The 17,731-nt window shown below is 38.9% G+C and overlaps 1 protein-coding gene across 6 annotated transcripts in view; it reads left to right on the top strand.

Annotated features, from left to right (window-relative positions):
* The window catches only part of BANK1 (B cell scaffold protein with ankyrin repeats 1), a 315,016-nt gene that overhangs the window by 171,922 nt on the left and 125,363 nt on the right, over positions 1 to 17,731 (top strand). The window lies entirely within an intron of this gene.

Genomic DNA, 17,731 nt, shown 5'->3' with positions numbered 1-17,731 from the left:
TTTTTCTGGTATTACTAAAATTGGCAACCGGGGACTCTGTTCAGTCTAACTGACTGTGCAGCTGCGTCACCCAAAGTCATTCCGTAAAATTTTTCTCCCTTCGTAGCCTCAGAGCCTGCTTTTAGCACCATCAGGCAGTCCTCTCCATCACCATCCTGGGAAACACCTCTAATAAACCACACAAGAGGATGTAGCCTGTGGTGGGCGTCTTGAGGCTGTTTTTCTTCAAAGAGTTCAAGAGGCCCAAAGTTCTCTGTAGACTCTTATATGCTGAGGGTTGAGCTAGAGAGCTAGAATTGAGAAAATAACATAAGTAAGTGAAACAACCATGCACACATCTCGACATTGCTCTCTTATGGAAAATAAATGTGTGCAAGCTGAAAGGAATTCTGAAATTGTTTTACATTCTGAAGTTGTCACTGTATGGAGAAAAGTTAAGCTCTTTCTTTAAAACTGTGAGTCCTAAATAATGTATAATTCTCCTTCTTATAATTCCATAATTTAGGGTAAGCATTAATGTAAAATCAGACTTTGTAACTAATTCTGTACATAGACCTCTGAGATAGCATGCAGGGAGATAAAAGAGGGAAAAGGCAGAAGAAAAATGGAAACGTGTCATTTTTTAAGCATTTGAGATTCTTTCTATTAAAAAGAAATTATTTCATTCAACAAATATTTATTGATTATCAATCAGAGTGCCAGGTACCTTAAGGATACAAATATTAATGAAGTGGACTCTGTCTTGAGTGATATGACAATCTGGTATGTTTATAATACGTGTGATAAGTATCGGTAATAAGGATATCATTCAAACACTCTCAGGTGTCATCCAGTCTCTAAATTGTTTTCTGATGAACCAATCAGAATAGGCCAAGGAAAAAAGCAAAGAATGGGCATTCTAGGCACAACGAGTAGGATAAGCAGAGGCTAGAAGTGAGAGAGAATATGATTTCTTTAAAAACCTGAAAGTGTCTTTAATAACAAAGTAAATACGTAGCATGTGACAGGAGAATTTGCAAGAAAAAAGGCTAGAGAGGTGAGCTTAAAGTCAGTCTTACCAACAAGTTAATACTTAGTCCTTGGGACAGTGGAGACTGTTAGGGGGTTTGGGGAGGAGAGTGATAGATAGTCATCAAGATGCAGAAAGAACATTCTGGCCACACTGTGGAGAATGTGTTGTAAGGGAAATCAGATGCAAAGGGGCCAATTAGGCGAATGAGGAGGAGGCTGAACTGAGACAGCTACAGAAGGGAAGATGAGAAGTGATCCAATTAGCAAGGCCTTAAGGTGCCGGGACAAGAGGTCATGGTGGCTGCATTGATATGGGGGTTGAGGGGCAGAAAGTTTCTGGCGTAAGCGCCTGGGTAAATGGTGGGGTAGACTGAATAAAGGGGAAAGAGAGGTCTGAGAGGGAAGTATGGGCTCAATTTGGGACAGGGACAGGTTGAGTTGAAGTGCCTGTTCAAATTTAGACCCTAGTGGGAAGTCTGATACTGAGATCTAGATCTAGATTTCAGGTGAAAGGTCTAGACTGCAGGTAGTGGTGTATTAGAGATAGTGGAGAATTTAGTGGGGATCAGAAAGGTGACCTTGACAAAGCAGGCTCGAAAACAACGAATAGAGAACACATAAAATACTTCATAGCACAGTGATTAAATGCTCAAGCTCTGAAGCTTTACTGCCTGGTTTTTTAGGTATTAAATACTATTTAGTAGATTTTCTGTTTGCGAAAATGAATTTCTTTGAGCTTTAGTGTCCTCTATAAAATGAGGATAATAGTTAAGAGGATTAAATTATTTAATATGTGCAATTTGCTTTAATTTGTGCCTGGTATTTGTTGATAACCAGTAAATGTGTATGTGTGCGTAGACCCTAACATATTTGAGACGTCTCAATATACTGATTTTCTTTATATAGGCAATGTGTCAATTAACAAATTTTAGTGTATGGAATATTGGTAAAAACTACATGAGGGGTGTAAGACGTGGTACTTGCCAGGAAATTCAATATTTTCAAGGGTTGCAAAAGAGTAAAACAGTGGTGGATAATGATACATTTTCCCAGTCTCCCTTCTTTCCTTCAACTTCAGCCACATCAGACTTCCCTTGACTCCTGCAGCGCCGTGGTCTCCCCTCCCTTAGGAAGGGCCTTAGGACCTTTGCACCTGTTTCTTAAGACATTTAACAACCCTGTACACTTGGCCAACTTCCACCATCCATATCTCAGCTTAAGCATCACTTTGTCTGACTCTAGACTTAATTAGGTTCCCTGTTATGTTTCCCAGAGTCCCTTATTCTCCTCAGAGCACTTTAGTTATTCATAGCTATTCAAGAACGCTAGGAAAGGAAAAGAAATCTGTATGTATGAGAGGAACCAGGAGGAAGCCAGTGTGGACAAAAAAATGAAAGCGTTTCAAATGAGTAGTAGTACGCAGGTCCCAGACATTTTCTAAAAAGATGCTTCAGTTTTCCAAAGGATGTGGCAAACTTGTAGATGGGAAGAATCTTATCAGAGTTCCCAGAAGGCTGCTTTGTTATACCTCTCCTCTAGCTTTTGAGGTTGAGGTGCTGTGCTATTGATATATGTACTAAGGGCCTTCCACATTTTGATTAAGTCAAAACCACTTGGAAAGTTTAAATAAGTATAATCCTACGATGGATCATGACTAAGCTTGCTTCATTCAGAGTTCAAAATGATTTTCATTATGGCCACATAGATTTAACGTGAGTTGACTTTGGGAAGTTCACGTCTGTCGCTGATAGTAATTATCTTTTTCTTCTATCATTGTGTAGATTATTATCACAAATTTTCATTTGTTTTAGGGGCAGGAGGGACAAATATTTTTTGCATCCCTACTGTGTCTCAGGTGCTGTGTCATGTACTAAGTATATGCCATTTTATTCACCATTCAAAACAAACTGATGAGGTTTTATTATCTCAATTTTACAGATAAAACTCACTCTTTACTTAAATGATATAGCATTTATGCCGAAAGATTCATTCTTTCAAGTCAAAAATGATTTAGTGAACCATGAATCAACAGAATTCATTAATCAACAACAAAAATACACAGCTAGAAATCTAATACCAGAGTGAGTTGTATGGGCTGATGTTCTGAATCAACTCAAAAGAAAACTTTGTGTCAATATTTTTAAGGCTCTTTTTCAGTTTTTGAGGATCCTCCATACCTTCTATGCTCTGGCATTGTACTAGGTCTCATGAGGAATATCAAGTAGTAGCAATAAGGAGACATGTAGGTTTTGCTTGTAGCACCTCATACTTTCAGAAACTTCTCATTTGATAGTTCATCATTCGAAGGGGAACAGAACAGCATTTTATTATCTGCATGTAATTCTTTATTCTAACAAGAAACAGAAGCCTTTGGGAACAGAAGCATCTGGAAGCCTGTGTGTTATTTCTGTCTTTCCCCCAAGTTGATGTTTGTGACTTTGGAAAAGAAAAAAAGCAGATATGAGAAGTGAGCAGATAAATACACTAAAGCCTTCAAAGAACAGACTTTAGTTTTCTTGGCCTGCTGCATGATAACATAATGCCTGTCTGCTGTGGAGGGATGAAGTATCTCATGGAGACTAAGCAAAAAGCATTTAAAGCGGGTGCATCCAGGGTCAACTCAAAACTACTGTAATCTGATATTTGTTGGGGAAGGGGTGGAGGAAAAAAAGGAAGGTGAAACACTAAAACTGAACATTTGAGATGTTAAAGGCCAGTAGATTTTGGGTATTTCAGGACAAGAATATTCTGAGCAAGAATATAGCACTTAGTCAAATAAGTGACTGCTTCCCTGTTCGTCTCCTTTACCTCTCGTGTTCTCAGGGCGTCCCATCCTTAGCGGATACCTTTGTGTTTGGCTGCTCCCATTATCTGCCAAACTCTGCCATCCGGTGTGACAAGGAGGACACTAGGTGTGATGTCTGTTTCTCACAGTAAACATCAGTGGTAGAAGAGAGCCCCAGTGATTTTCAAGAGAGAGAGTCCAATGGCCATGTTCACAGAATGTGTAAAACAGAGGTTTTAATAATGTAAAATCAAAGCTATATGTAAAATTCTGCCGCATCAGGTGAAAACAATGGAAAAGACTTTACCAGATAGGATGCACAAGTGGAATATGGCAGTGGACGAAGGGCAGGTAATGAGAGGTGATATAAATGACATACCTAAGCGGAACATTTAATATTGCACTGTCCTCTCCACTACACTTGTACTCCTGACCCCTCTCACCCTGCTGGGTTTTTTTTCTCCTCTGTGCCTATTACCTATTAACATACTAGACAGTTTTCTTATTTATGTCGATCATTTCCCTCCGTTAACCTATAAAATCCACAAGCACAGAAATTCTGCTCTATTGTGTTCACTGTCATATCCAAGTATGTAGAATAGTGCCTGGCACAAAGGAGACTCACTGTGTATTTGTTGAATGAATGAATGAAGGCGAGAAAGCTGAGAGTAGCAGCCTATTGAAACATCTTTGGGCAAAAAGCACAAGAGAGGACAGAGATACAATGACATCGACACAGGGCCTCCATACCACCCAGCCAGAAGAATGTGGAATACCCTCTCCTGGTGAGTATTTAAAACTGGCAAAAACACAAGGTATATTAGTGAGAGGGGACTTCATTTATCCAGATAGCGTAGGACCCTGTTCTTTTAAAAGTAAAACAGGATACATTCGTCCCTTACCCTGCAGGAAAATTCATCCCTCAGAAGTTTGAACTAACAACAATATTTAATTTAATTTAATTTCAGATTATTAAATAGTAACAATAATCACAAGCAGATAATAAACATAATCCAGTAATTAACACGAAACAATGAAATGTTAACCTTCCAATCACAATAAGAAAACATAGAGAAGAAAATTTGTAAATAAGTAAATGAAGTTTTATAGTAAGTTCTCCCATGAGCTCATATGTTAAAAGAACGTGTAGAGAAGATCAAAGGAGAGGTACCAGGCCAATAAGGCCAAGTTTTAATAAAGGTTAGTGGAATTGGGAGATTGGGATTGACTATATACACTACTGGTACTATGTATAAAACAGATAACTAATGAGAACCTACTGTAAAAAAAAATTAATTAATTAAAAAAGAAACTAGTGGCATGAGTGTATGCATGTACCGCCTTGTGTTTGGCACCTAGCAGATGCTCTGAAGGTTTTGTTAAGTTGCATTAATTAAGCCTATAATTGAGGAAAATATTAAAGCCAAGCAGAGAAAGTTCTTTACCTATGTTTTGACATAGAAAAAGAAAGAAAGGCCAGGTACTCTGTTTGGAGTAGTTGCTCTGATATTAGCAGATGACAAAATACAGAGACTTTTGTTTCCATCTCCTCTGACACGGTGAGGCACATTCACTCTAAAAAAGTGAGAGCAACGTGAAGGATTTAAATACCTAGAAGGAATTAAAAACCATCTCACTCTTTTAAATGAATCCAAGTCTGCAGTCAGTCGGATTACATGCCAGGTCATCAAGACAAAGACATCACTCCTGGTCATCTTTGAGAAAACATGGAAATTGGAGAGGTGCCAAGTTTGGCAAATATCTTGACTTTCCAAAAGTAGCTTCATACCTATGGAATATCAAATACAATATCAATCCCCAGTGATATTTTAGCGGGCCATGTGATTTATGAATATTTAGGAGAGAAAAGGCATTTACTAATAAAGTCGTTATTCTCAATAATATCAGGAATGCAAAGTAATGAACATTCTTTTTATGATAAGCTTAAGAGTTTAGTCGAAATTCTCTAAGTTGGGCAGTTATTCTTCCATGGTTACATCTTGGACAAGATAGAGAAGCCAGCCCTGAGAAATGAAACAGGTAGATTCTTCACTTGCCAAATAACATTCTTGAGTGTGCATGAATGGATTGATATCAGCTTGGAGATCTTGTAGTGGGTTGTTAGGCATCTTGGTACTTACCTCTGTCCTAGTCAACCTTTCTTTCTTCCTTGACTTCAATCGATACCCAAACCTCTGAATAACAGTTTCTCAGCTGGCAAAAAGCTAAGAATGAAAAAAGGAATCCACATTTACAAGGAAGGATGCTTTGCAGGCAGTTTACCCAAAGAAATTTACTTCTTAGTATATTATAAGTTTACTGTCATATTTAAAATATTCCATGTGGGGCAACTTACTCTCTTCTTACACTCAAAAAAATTTTTTAAAAAGGAAGGTCAGGAGACTTTTAACCTTTTTTCATTCCAAATGCTTTTCCAGGTAAATGAAGGTAAATCTGGCCCAACCCTTTACAGGACAGATATGAAATACTACACTCCAGCTGAGGACTGAGAATTCATTCAATATGTTGTTAATTTGACAGGTATTTGCCTTTGGTGAAATGTGTCCTAAACTCAGGATCTCAGTGACTTCTCAATATTCGTTAGGGTTTTACTGCTCATTCAAAGTAGGTATATTCTAATGTGAAGCCTATAAAAAACAATAGTCAGGGGCAGTGAGAGGGAGGTTTGTGGTTGAAGATGCTGTAAATATGTAACATGTATTCTATTCCTTAACTGAATCAGGAGTGACGCCCTCCATCTCATAGGAGATTAATCAATGTGTGAACCCTTGGGTGCCCATGAGAGTCTGGAAATAGAAAATTTAACTGAAGTGTACATTTAATTGAATTTATTAAAGATGTCTGCCAGGTTCAAAAAGAAGCACAGATGCTTTGAAGTCTGATTCATGTAGGCTCCAGGTGGCATTATTTTACATTATCTTTCCATGTACATTTTAGATTTAGTGTTTACAAGTTTGTTCCTTATCATTCATTAATTCAACCCATGGACCATGAAAATGTAAATTATGAAATTAAATCCATGCATACACGAGAAGACATATAATTGTGCTTAACGTTTATTCCTCTGAATAATTCCACTGAACTTTGGTCTCACAAATCATTTTCTTTTACCCCTACCAAATAACTTGATATTGCTATAAGAATTCCAAGTTTTCTCATGGTTACTTATCATTTTCCTCCATTACAACAAAAGAATCAATGATATATATATATATTTTTTGTGCGGTACGCGGGCCACTGTTGTGGCCTCACCCGTTGCGGAGCACAGGCTCCGGACGCGCAGGCTCAGTGGCCATGGCTCACGGGCCCAGCCGCTCCGCGGCATGTGGGATCTTCCCAGACCGGGGCACAAACCCGCGTCCCCTGCATCGGCAGGCGGACTCTCAACCACTGCGCCACCAGGGAAGCCTGTGGCTAATTTTTTATTTGATGATTATGTTATTTTTCTGTTTACCAAGGACTGTTTTCATAAACTTCAGCCCAAACACCAATGTACAGGGAGAAGTTAGAGATAATTAGAAGCATTTGCTTTAACAATTAACACCTCATGTTGAAGTATTTTATAACTTTTCTCATTTTTGCATTATTATTCTACAGTTCCTTGAACAAAATCTAAAATATTTTTATTTTTACCGTTTGAAATTCAAAAGGTCTTAGCTTAGAATATCCCTTTGTAAGAAACACAAATCCTTAGATTCACTCACTTATTTAATATAGACATAGACGATGAGGAGAAATCAAAGAAAGAAAAATGCTGGTTTTGACATTTTTTACATATTGTTTTTGCTGTGGTTAAACTCAAGTCCAAGAGGATACCTAGAATTGTTCCTCCACTCTTTCAATGTGGAGACTAAGGATAATTATTAAATTGCTACAAAGCAGTAGAAAAAACCCTAAAAATATTTGTTGGGATTTTCCTTTGGCAATCTAGCCAAAGTTAAATAACTGTCAATAAAAATGATCTGTTTTTGTTTTTAGTCTTTATACTCCGAGCCTGTTCACACTTATAATAGAATCATAAACTCATGCTCATTCATAGAAGAATGTAGAACTTCTTCTATTCTGAGCTCAGCTATAGCAAGTGGATGGCCATGTGTTTGTTTAGTATATCTCCCTCTAGAACAAAGTGAGTACCTGATGGATGCTTCTTATCTGTGTAGTTTCTAGGCCATCTACTTGTGGCTTTAATCTATTACAAAAATAAATAAATGATCCAAAGTACTACAGTACATTATATCCAAGTATGCATGCCTTTGTGGGTTCTAGTAGAATAACAGTAATTCTGATTACTGTGATTATCTGTTTTATCTTCAGAGTGAAGTTTCCTGAGAACGAGAACCATCTCGTATATAACAGTATATTCCCAGGAACTGCTCTTAATAAAAAAAATAAGACTTTAGCAAAAAGGACATTTATATTTAGTAATTCTATAGTAGTTATCATGAAAATGGTAATAACAATAGAAATAAGTATCATTTATTGAGTGCTTAATGCATGCTTATAGTTTGGTAAAGCATCCATAATATTGTAAGGCCTGAAGACAGAAATTTGTCTATTTGGGTTACTGTCCTGTCTCCAGCATCTAAAACATTAGCACATAAATATTTGTCAGTAAATATTTGCCAGATAAATGAATGTCAGACCTTGGTTACAGCAAACTAATGAGGCAGGTGTTTTGTGTTGGACATATTAGTGAAAGTGGGAGAAGGTCCAAATCCACGGCTTGATGATGTCAATCCTGTACTCTTCCCACATTCTTGCATTGCCATGTCCCATTCATGAGAGGTGATTTTTGAATATAATTAAAATTAAGTCAGTCATTTTCCTAGCTTATTATTTTATTTTTTAATGAACTGACAACCAAAGAAAAAGAACAAAAATCCCTATACTAAGAATTAATGATCAGTGAGTGGCTAGGAAAGGCCTTTTGCCCACATCTGCAGCAATAGAGGGCGCCTCAAATCTATTTAAACAAGTGAAATGGAGAGGTTGGAGGTGAGTTAGGGTTAGTCAAGGTTAGTTCCTACACCAAGGCTTAGATGACAGAAATGAAATGAAACAAACAAATTTTGTTACCTGAAGCTTTACTGTGTGTAAGAACCCTGGGGGTAATGTTCTTTCATCCATAAAGTTGATGTTATTAAGATGAGAACAGAGGTAGCATAAAATAACAGGTGAGCAGGGATTGAAATGTTCCCATCTGTTTTTTCCCATCTCTTGTCGTATTTATAGAAAATGCCTTGTGCAGAACACTTAATCTTGAAAGCGTGAACAATGAGAAACCTGCCCACAATTACAGCGTCTCTGTTCTTGCCCAGTGACTATCAAGATCACAGTATGGCAGGATTGCTGGAAGAGAATACTCTGATTAAGAGTTTTGTAGAGCAAATGATCATAGCATTTTGAAATTTTGCAGCAGACTTGCTAACCTGCATTATTACTTGTTTTCTGAATCCATTTAGCAAAAAAAGCCAAGTGTTCTGAACTAGAGCAGATTAAGTATGCCACCAACTGCCCTTCTCCTAATACACCTCCCTCCCTCCCATCTTGATTGCAGACACTCGATATCTATTCATTTTCATATGAATTTGTAAGTTCTGACTTTTACAAAGTAGACAGATTGCCTTATGTTTTTTGAATGACAATATGGTACATTTGTTGAGCCTCTTATTTCTCTGCTGTCTTGTACCTCCTGCCTTCTATATTTGTGTCCTATGGCTGTTACAACAAATTACCACAAACTGTGTAGCTTAAAACAACAGAAATTTATTCTCTCATGGTCCTGGAGGCTAGATGTATGAAATTAAGCTGTCGGCAAGGTTGATTCCTTCTCAAGGCTCTGAGGGATAATCTATTCCATGCCTCTCCGAGCTTCTGGTGGGTGCGGGCAATTCTTGGTGTTCCTTAGTGTCCCATGATGTTCTCCTTGTGTGTATCTCTGTGTGTCTTTGTTGTCATGTGACCCTCTTGAAAGGACGTCAGTCATTGAACGTAGGACACACCCTAATCCAGCATAAACCCATCTTAACTCTATTGCATGTGCAAAGACCCCATTTCTAAACATGGTCAAGTTCACCATGGAATTAGGTCAAGTACCAGGAGTTAGGACTGAAACATATCTTTTGGCGGGGAGATAATTCAACTCACAGCACCCTCCCCGTGAAACCTCACTTTGAGGAAATAATGAAGGTGATTTTTACATTCTGGCAAATTTAAGGCTTGTTTGTGGGGTTTGCTCTTCTTATTTCTACACAGAGTGAGAATGTCAAGTTCAAACGAAGCCCTTGGTAAACATCATTATTCCTGGAAAAGATGATGGTAAACTCCAAGGTTGCAGAACTCTTTTGTCAAGGGGGCAAACTAGGAAGGATTGAGAGTGGGAAGAAGCTGAGTAAGGACTTGAAGGGCTGGCATGTTGACAAAGGAAATACCAAGATGGTAGTAGAGAGAGATACCCATGAACATAAATCCACTGAGTTTTGTGAATTTTTCTAAGTTGATTGTCACCACAATTCACCAAACATGTGATCAGTTTTCTGAGAAGAATGTTTGAAAACCACATGCAATTACTTGAAATATAATCGAAGCATTTCATTTAATGCCACACACATTAAAATCACAAAGGGAGGGAATCTTGCGTTTCATCAAAAAGGAATCTCCTACCACTAGATGAGACAGCAGTTTTGAGCACCAGGAAAAAAAAAATTCTAAATTTGTGTTTGTTTTTCATGGAGAGCGGTGTATGGTTTATAGAGCCAAACATTCAGAATGTAAAGGTCGGTGGTGGGTAGGCATGAGTTGAATTAATTAATGAAAAGAAAAGAAAGAAACCTTTCTTAATGAGGGATTATGTTAATATGTTGGCTCCGTGGGTATAAGCTGTGCAGTCTCATTTAGAGCTCATAAATGCTACAGTGGCAGGTGCTGTAGAAAGGAGGATGACAAATGAGCTACTGCACATGCAGGCGCCGGTGCAACAAGGGAGAGCATGTTAGAAGTTAGACCAGCCAGAAACGGCAACGAAGTCATTACCAAGAGAGGCTCTGTAGTTAACACAGGAATACATATCTTTCTGACACAGCCATTGTATTTACTGATGGTCCACACTTTCAAATGGATTGTTCAAAAGATCGATTCTAGATTTATTGAGAAAAAAAAAATTTTATCGGGTCTAGGACTAGGTCTCTTCCTGTTTCTCGGTGTTACTGACATAAACTTGATTTTCATTTCTTAGTACAGTTTAGGCGTCCTCCTCTCTTATCTGTAATTCCAGCACGTAACTAGAGCCATGGTTTCTTTTCCTTTCATATCATGTATTTTACCACTTCAGTTGTTATTCCATTATATGAAACAAGAAAAATGGTGCCCTGTGTGTTGTCCTAACATCAACCTCTTGAAAGATGATGCAGTATGGTTATGTAACAGGAATTTGATATTTGGTTTCTTATTGAGAAAATTGTCTCTTTCCAGGCCCTTTCCTTAGTTCAAGTTATGTAAGATCATTGACATTTTTGAGTTCTAAAACGTCTCCTCTTAGAAGTAACATATAAGAATCTATATATAAAGTAAAATGAGCTAGAAAATTATTGAATAATAGCTTTATAATTAAGAGTCTGCGTTTATATCCCAGTTCCATAAATTAACCATAAGTGTTTCCTGAGGCAAAGCACAGAGTAACTTAATCTGCAAAACGGACATAACAGTGCCTATTTCATATCTCATCGTGTAAATTAAATGAGATCATTGATGTAAATTGTTTACCACAGTGTCTCTATAGTGAGTGTTCTATAACTGTTAAAACAAAAACAAAACTAGAATATTTCCAAAATAAGCATTTTTAAAATAATTTCTATGGGATTTTTAAAATGCTTTCCATTTCATTAAAAATAACATTAAACATTTTAAAATATGATTTTCTATATGATATTTTGGGAATAAAACAAAATATAATCTGGGGGCTCAAAATAAGCAACACTTTTCTAATAACCAAAGCGATACAACTGGAAATGGTTTTCTTTGCAAGGAACATGTTCCTTGTCACTGGAACATTTTTGCAAAAGTGGAAGGGCCCATGTGCAACCCCCTTGTAGGTGGAAGGCAGAATTAAATGACCTCTGCTTCCCCTCCTTCTGCTCTGTATTCTGTGGAAACCAGGCCTGTCATCTTGATTTTATCATCTTGGCCTTCAGAACATCCTAAATATTCAGGCAATTTTAATACCACCTTATTTTCGCTTTAGTTTTTTATTCTTTTTAATTACAGTTTGAAAACCCAGAGCAGAGGACTAAAACAAATGGTTCTCACTTACATCTAGGAAGTCCTAGACATCATCTATTTCAGGCATTTGGGGCAATCCCCTTGGTAACACCGCCACCAGTAAAAGTGCATCTAGCTGGTCACAACCTGGAATGTAGCACTTTTTAAAGACCAAGTCCAGCCCTGGAGAAGTGCCAGGCTAACTCAGAAGCTTAACTTCTCTACTTATCTGGAGAGCAAACCAAAAAATATTCCAGCATTCATCACTCCCGCTCAGGCTCCGCCTTGCTCTGCCTAATTCCCACTGTAGAACAAAGAGAATGATGAAATCTGCCCACTTAAACTTTGCAGGAAAAATGCTCAATATTTTTTTTTCCTCTTGGGAGAAGAATCATGTAGAAGGGAGAAACCTCAAGAGTCCTCATAGTACAGATGGAAAGTTGACAGTTACACGGGGTGCACGTGAGTTGCTCGATTTAACAGTGAGGTCTTTGCAAGAACCCAGTTCTCCTGACATCTTGATCTTTCCAGACCCCGTTGCTGCTCAGTAAGAAAGAGCGTTGCCGGTCATCTCCTTCCAAAGGTCCCATGGCCATTTTTTTCCCCTATGATGACATGACTAGTGAGTTCGTTCCCTCCCATCAGTTATAAGCTTTATTTTACCAGAAACCATATCTGCTAATGAGACGATAAGTACAGACTCTCCTTTAGCTCTGTATTGTTTTACCCAAAGTAAGAAATATCTTTGATGAACTGAACTGTTTGAGCTGTATGTCTGCATTCTGCCTTTCTTTATTAAGCAGTATAACTACCGTGGTCTATTGTGTTCATCCTCTTCCTCCTTCAGTCTCATAGCCGCTCTTTCAGGGTTCCCTTGATTGGAAGGATTACTGCCTTGAAATTAGCTGTATTCCTGTGGTCCCTGAGTCCTGCTACCAACCATTAAAGCAGCTTTACTCTTCTAAAAAATAATAAGAAGTAAGCTTTACTTATGTGATTATTCAGGGCCTAACGGACACTAACTGCGTGTCCTTTCTCCAAGGATGACACCACTATTCGGGCAATGCACAGCCCTTTCTCCATTAAGCTGTGGTTTGTGAGTCTCCCACGACTCACTGGCTGAAGGGTAGTTTACACATCAGGAAGAAAATGTTGGCAGAACTCACACTAGGAACTTAGAAGGGAAGCTATTGTGACATTGTCCTTCTAGTTTCTCAACATTTCGAGATTATGTGGAAAATGTGAAAGTATTCCAGTTTTCCACTTAAAGTGAAAATCTTTTTTTTTTTTTTTTTTTTTTTTTTTTTTTTTTTTTTTTTTTTTTTTTGCATTTTACTTAATGTATATTGATCTTTGTGTTTGAAGATCTTGGTGCTATAAGTGCAATTAGAAACACAGACTTTGAAACCAAAACTTCTTTCTCCACTTCGTGCACATGGAAACTGTCCTTAGGTTTGCTATATAGGCATTGATGTTTGTTTATTCTTACCAGTTATTTTTTATCTGATAGGTGCTGGGCACTAGGCTATGTATTTGATTTATTGAATCCTCAACCGTACCTACAAAAAATCCACTGCTAACCCCATTTTTTATAGACTCTTTCAAATTAAGAAAGAAACACAGTTGCTAGGTAGTTTCCTAAAATAGACTTGCAAGTTAAATAGCAGAGATTCAAAAACAAGTCTCAGATTAAAACCAAGACCCTTTTTACTAACTGAAGCTAAAAACGCTCACTGTCTTTTTCTCTTTGCTTTGCAAAGAGAAATGCCCCAATACTTTTTTTGCTTAAAATAATTCTTGCTGTTTCTGATAGCTGTATGCCAGCTTGGTCCATCTGGTGCTATTTTCCCAGAATTTCACAGTACTGCCTTTCTATTCAAGATATACTTTAACATTCCCTTAAAACATTTCTTACGCTCACCTTGCAGTGGTCACTCTACCGTGGTCACCTTGCTGCAAACTGAATTCTGACGAGCTGACCATGTGGGCATGAGGATGTCAGCAGGAACCCGAGCAATTATGTGGGTAATGGATACTGACATCCGTCCTCTACACATGCAGAGTTCTGATGCAGCGAGCACTGTTTCGCTGCTAGCACAGTGGCTGCATTCCAGAACTCTAGTGGTAGACTGAACGGCAGTGCAGGTATTTTGAGAAACTCTTACACCTCAGCTAGCTGAGAATATATGCGATCAGAGAGTCCTTGAGAGGACTAAGTGATGTGTTGATAATTTCCTTTTGATGTATAAAAACTCATGGATTATCTTATAAAATCAGCATTCTCCTATGGATTGATGCTTAGGGTACAGAAAGTTGAAGGCACACCCTGTACAGAAGAGAAACATTATGGTGCCCAACTACAGATGTTTACTTTCCATACTAAGAGCTATTATTATTCTGCTTTCTAGAGAGTAGATTTCTGATGTTCTGATTTATGCAGACAAGGAAAATTGAGATAGGGCATCTTTTTAGAATTTGAGACATCAACTAGAACGTGAAAATGGCCATAATGCCAAGGCAAGACTAAAAGTGTAACGAGTAACAGCAATACCCGTCGCCAGATCACAAAAATATCTCAAGGCATTTCTCCAATATATTCACCCATACTACCTGCAGGCACCCTTAGCATTAACAGGAAGGGCATTCTTGTTGGCTAGTTAGTCAAATGTGGTCAGTCAGTCCGCCAGAATGGAAGTGATGCTTGCTCCCACACAGCTGCTCTGATCAAGGCTGCAGACACAAAAGTCTATCCGTCATGAACCAAGTAACAAGAAAAATCTTATGTGGGGAAACTGCTGCAGAGTTTTAGAAAGCAGCATACAAATCATGGTGTAAGTAGCAGAGATTTTAAAGTGGAGTACACCCCCTCCCACAGCAGCACTCGTGTCACTTTTAGAAAATGTACGCATCACCATTTCTGATCTCGTCCTCAAGAATCAAGATTCTGACATCGACCCGTTCATTATATGTTAGAACAGGAAGGGACCGTAAAAATGGGTATGTGTACCCCCTCACTTTATAGATGAAAAGCGTGAAGTCCAGATGAGCAATTACAGGCAGACCTAGCAGTGAAACCTCTAATTCTCCTTCATTGTTCATTTTAGAAAGGAAAATAGGAAGACATTTTTACTGGAAAGTGCTAAATCACCATAGTCTAAAAATGCAAGCGGAATTTATTAAGGAGTGTCTGAATCCCTTACTACGCTACAGTATGTTGACTTGCAAGAAGAATGGATGACAAAAATTGGGTCATCATGGTCCTTCTGCTTGAAGACCTTAAAATGAGGTCAAGGTCTACTCAAGGATACATGTAGATAATTTACAAAGCAGTACATAAGCAAATACCAATTGATACGGTGAGACTGAAGCCCACAGACAGTAAGAACCTTTGGTCACTGAGAGCTTCTCTTGTGGTTAAGAATGCTGACAGTCGCATTGAATTCCTTATCTATGCATGTTCACGGCCCGCAAGTGGGTAGCGGAGAAGCGGCAAAGGTCTGAGGGGCTGCACACTGCCCTGGAAAAACTAATGAAGGTAAAGCAGAGGAAAAGGGAAATTTCTTCTACCTGTGGTAGAGGAAAGTGGAGGTGATGCGCAGAATCTGCCTTCCCTGTCTGATTCTGAGCTATCCTTTGATTGCTCTGTCCACCTTTGCTCAAACATACCAAGTTTTCAGGAATAATTAATCTATAAGCATTTTTAAAGGCATAAGTATGTCCCATTAACCATCAACAAGCCAAGTCCTTGTTGAATTTATCATGTATGTAGGGAACAGGGCATGAGAGTAGAGAGACAGAAGTTGAGTTCTGCCTCTTCTACTAGCAAGCCCTTTGACCCTAGGCACCTCTCAGAGACTCAGTTTCTTCACCTATAAAATGGAAAGATTGGGCTTCCCTGGTGGCGCAGTGGTTGAGAGTCCGCCTGCCGATGCAGGGGACATGGGTTCGTGCCCCGGTCCAGGAAGATCACACATGCCGCGGAGCGGCTGGGCCCGTGAGCCATGGCCACTGAGCCTGCGCGTCCGGAGCCTGTGCTCCGCAACGGGAGAGGCCACAGCTGTGAGAGGCCTGCGTACCGCAAAAGAATAATAATAATAATAATGGAAAGATTTAACTGGATGATCACTAAAGACATTTTTACCATCTTATCTCTTTCTGACTTGACAAGGAAGAGGAGGTAACGTTGATCAAATGCTAAAATTATATGGAGGGTAAATAGTGATGCTCCTTCTTAAATCCCTTTCCCCCCGTCTTTGATCACCTGTGTAGGATTACATGGAAAAAAAATTATTTGCCAGTAAATGTAAAAATGTAAATAAAAGCATTGAATGGAGGAGATCCATAATGGAGTTAATATCTTTCATTATTAACAGCAGTATCTTGAGCATTCTATATTCAGGATACAGTATTTAATGAGCTTGGTTAGGTGGACGGACATATTTAATAAAATGGTGACAGTGACATTGCTTTGAGAGCACAAAGTTAGCATTGCAGAGTCCAGACTCTCATGTTGCCAAATCACCTGTTATGATGAGGGTCTTCTTATTCAGCTACTCAGGGGAAGTCTCCCACTCATGCAGGCATTAAGTACCAACCCTGAGAGAACTGACAGATTCATTTCCCTGGTGAGTTAAATCATATTTGTTTTAGTCACTCCCTTTATTCAACTAAGAAAATTTCTCCTCTTCTGAGAGCCTCCCTAATCCCCTTCATAGTCACAATCTCCCTGCTTTTTCTGTGATCCCACTAATCTCACTGTCAAACGCTTATTCTGAATTAGATTATATTGAAGAAAATCTAAAGCAAATAAATTATTTTTTTAAGTCAGTTTGCTTTAGGTGAAAACGGAAACCAAAGGCTTCAGATAGATTAGAGAAATGTGTGTCTCGTTTCATTTATGTTCTTTACTAGAGAGAGAAGGTAATAAATACAGCCCCTGTAGTGCAATTTAAAATAGCATCATAGGCTTCCCTAGTGGCGCAGTGGTTGAGAGTCCGCCTGCCGATGCAGGGGACACGGGTTCGTGCCCCGGTCCGGGAAGATCCCACATGCCGCAGAGCGGCTGGGCCCGTGAGCCATGGCCGCTGAGCCTGCGCGTCCGGAACCTGTGCTCCACAACGGGAGAGGCCACAACAGTGAGAGGCCCACATACCGCAAAAAATAAAAAAGTGCTAAGAGTATAAAATAGCATCATCCCCAGCCTTCTCCTCCATCTCTCAGCTCCATCCAACTGGATCCCTTAAGAATGGGAAGCAGTTTTCCCTGCTTAGTGGTAATATAGAAATGTCTCCTGAACAAATTGGAAAATTGTATAGGCAGGCCTACAGATGCCTCCTTATATAGGTTCAGTCACCAGAAATAATTTTACTATCATTGCTGTTTCATCCTTTTAATTCCAATTCACTGCTGATGCCTCACTGATGAAATAATTAGAATGGTTACAGGGCAAGTGGAGATATAAGTCAAATATATAATTGGGGGGCTATCACCCACTCCCTTGTAATCTGTCTTCTCTTATCACTCATTCCCCTCGATTGTCCCCTCAGAGGTTAGCAGTAACTCCAGTGTCAATCACCTTTGCTCAGGTTGGCCTCAAGTGGCCTTCTCTGTAGCATGTGACATGGCTGACGTTCCCTAGACTCTCTTATGTCAGCCCAG

Source organism: Neophocaena asiaeorientalis, unplaced genomic scaffold (genome assembly GCF_003031525.2).
Source record: "Neophocaena asiaeorientalis asiaeorientalis breed wild unplaced genomic scaffold, Neophocaena_asiaeorientalis_V1.1 scaffold7, whole genome shotgun sequence".
Lineage (NCBI taxonomy): Eukaryota > Metazoa > Chordata > Mammalia > Artiodactyla > Phocoenidae > Neophocaena > Neophocaena asiaeorientalis.
Note: the sequence above shows the minus strand (reverse complement) of the source record. Positions and strands in the feature narration are given on the sequence as shown.